Source organism: Heterocephalus glaber, unplaced genomic scaffold (assembly GCF_053883595.1).
Source record: "Heterocephalus glaber isolate CG9 unplaced genomic scaffold, H.glaber_assembly_v1.0 deba00001457, whole genome shotgun sequence".
Classification (NCBI taxonomy): domain Eukaryota; kingdom Metazoa; phylum Chordata; class Mammalia; order Rodentia; family Bathyergidae; genus Heterocephalus; species Heterocephalus glaber.
Genome location: NW_028258305.1, coordinates 33,265,366 through 33,268,357, shown reverse-complemented (window position 1 = coordinate 33,268,357; position 2,992 = coordinate 33,265,366). Strand labels below are relative to the sequence as shown.

Below are 2,992 nucleotides of genomic sequence, written 5' to 3'. Positions count from 1 at the left end.
ATACATTCCTCAAATGAAAGATGTAAGGATGGGTACTTGCCCCCTCTAAGAGAAAGGGCTCCTGTGAGCCTCCATCTACCCCCACCAAAAAAGCAGCCCTTTTTTTTTAAGCTCAGTTCCAAAAGAAAAAAGTCTTGTGACTTTGTGATTAAAAACGTGTATCAACCCTCCCACCCACATAAGTGCAATTTAAGAATGTGCAATAAACCATTTAAAACTATATAGAACAGCCGCTCAAACTTCTTTTTCCAGTCTAGTTTCAAATAAAACAAAATTTTTTTTCTTGGTTGCAAATGCTTTGATTCGCAACTGTGAGAAACAGTGGCCAGCAGTCCCCCAGACACAAATTTTCTATAATGTTAAAAGCTGCCAGGAAAGAAAAAAAATCTCTTGTTCCAAATGACTTAAAAACTGTTTTAAGGAGTGTAAAAAGGGAGCAGTAAAAACCCTCGAGCGTAAAATATGAAATATGATTTTGGTTTAAATGAAGAGCAAAGTCTCCTTGTTGTTTACAGTAAAAAACACCAGCTGAACACTCAGTTTATGCCGTTCAGGTGGGGGTTAAATAAATGGAAAGGCTCTGTATGGCAACTGCAAGAATGAAACCAATGAGACCTGCACATCATCACCATCAGTATTGCAAGGAATGTAAAAAGGCGCTTTAATAAATAAACCTAGATGTAGGCATTTGTGTCATTACCTCCTGGACACATAGTTCTTTTTTTTGCTTTTCATCTGCAAAATGAGGAACTAAAATCTGGGAAAACTATGGAGTTGCTTGGAGGGTGAGAAAGCCACAGGGTCCTTGCCCTGGCACACCCCCTGAAAACAAAACCCAACAAAACTCATTGTGCATGAATTAATGCAGAAACAAAGACAGGCTCAGCAATTGCAAAGGTGACTATGATTTTCCCTTGTCCTCGGGAAGCCAGCTCCCTGGTTGCCAATGGCAGGGTAGCAGTTCAGGTTGCTACCTGACCCTGCCAGCCTTGGGCACCACCAGCCACTTGGCAAACTGCCTGCTCTTCTAGCTGGAATCTCAGTTCTTCTGGTTCCGCATCAGGGGGCTGTGGTGACGCAGGGCTTCCATGCTGTGCCGCCAATGCCAGCAGCTCCGGCAGAAGTACTTGGAGCAGACCTGATTTCGACAGAAGAAGGGGCCAGGCTGAGAACTGCAGATGTGACACAGAGAATCTTCTAGGTAGGGGTCGATCTGAACCTTCTTGGTGAACTTGGTAGTTTTGATCTCCACAAAAGCAGCACTGACTGCTTTCAGGTAACTACTTCGATTATTGAAAGTAACTCGGCCAGATCCAATGGGATACTTGTGCTTATCTGTGTCAATCCCAGCGAAAGTCACAACACCAAATAGGTCGTTCAGGATAGCAGCCAGGGCCTCGGCATTAAGCATCCCGTGCAGGGCACAAACAAACACTGTCCTACTGGGATCCAGCCTTTAAGATGGACTCTGGACAAAGTTGCTGTCAGCCAAGATCCAGGGGATCACCTGCACCTCCTTGAAGTGCATCCTTCGGCTGGACATCTTGAAATAATATTCACTCAAACCATCTGGGCTCAGTGGGTCGTGGAGCAAGCCTGAAGCAAGGCCCGGACAGACTTCTCGAGTTCAAAGACCAGTTATACATACCCTTTGGGAGGACACCAGGCGTGTTTGCCATCCTTACCAGGCCACTCCACACTCAGAGAACCAAAAACACAGAAGGTGCTAACTAATCCAGCTTCCATACTATCCCAAGGAACACCTCCTAAGAGCACCTTGCAAGAGTAGACGGGATTCTTATAGTTCCAGGGAAGAAGCTGGCCACTCCAGGTACAGGTGGCTTCGTTCACAGCTGCAGCTTGCAGGTGCAGCCTGTTCTCTCTCTCTATGCTGAAGGGATCCTTGGGAGCTTCAAGGAGGCCCCAGGATGGCCATATGGAAGTTCCTGGCCATCTCTTTGAAACACTGGTTGGGGAAGGTGTAACTGCGGTGATAGCAGTTTGCTCTTGGTCCATGCGAGACCCAACCCCCATCTTTAAGGGGTCTCTGGGACTACTCCCTGTCAGAGACAGGAAGGGCTGAGGAAGAGAAATGCAGAGGCTTGCAATCAAATCTGAGAGATCATCTGATCCAGAACTGAAGCTGCTTGTGTCTGAGTCAGAGGGGCTGCTAGAACGGGAATCCAGGATGGGCTGGATGTCCAAGCGGGATCCTCTGACTGAGGGTGCTGGAAACTTGTCCAAGTCAGACCCAAGGAGATCCAGAGGCAGAAAGCTCAAGAGGGGTTTTCCTAGAACATTTTCCAGTGAGTTATGGAGCATACTCAGTACTGAATTGTGTGCTGCTCTGGGATGAGGCTTCTGAGTCCTGGGTGCTCCAGGGTGGGTCCCAGCCTGTTAGACTGAGGGACTGCAGGACAAGGCACAAGTCGTTTGCATCTGGGAGGCCACGGGAAGATTCTTGCGCAGAGGTGGGGAAAACCATCTTGCTTGTAACTGTTTCTTCAGAGTCCTGGAAGTCTGGTAAATGATCATGCATTCCTCGATTTACTGGTGTAGTGCAGACTCTACTGAAATCCAAAGAATTGTCCAATATGGCATTTATCCTTCAAAAGATACTGGCATCGCTACATGTGGAGAGTGCAGGCACTTCCTGATTGTCTCAGCAATCTTTCATCTTTCCTCTTTCTTCTTCTGGTGGGAACATGGCCATGGGGCCTGGGCCCTCGCGCTGACAGACTGACGGACGGGCCAGCTGGCTCAGGCCAATAACCTCATTTTTGGATCAAAGAATGCACAAAAAATGTTTTCAATGGCAGATTGAAATTTGAGCAAAGACTTGGTTCTTGATGAAGTTAGTCCTTACACATTATCCTTGTCCTTAACCCAAAGTCCCAGGACTCAGCTACTTGACAATTTTATTATACTGTTCTTTTCCGTAAATCAGTGAGGATTTGTTTTTCTTTTATGTCACTAACTACCCTGGCTGATT

General features: G+C 46.7%; 1 pseudogene; it reads right to left on the bottom strand.

Annotated features, from left to right (window-relative positions):
* Positions 1-1,037: 1,037 nt before the first annotated feature.
* LOC101720721 (cytoplasmic polyadenylation element-binding protein 1-like) lies at positions 1,038-2,656 on the bottom strand (annotated as a pseudogene).
* Positions 2,657-2,992: the final 336 nt, after the last annotated feature.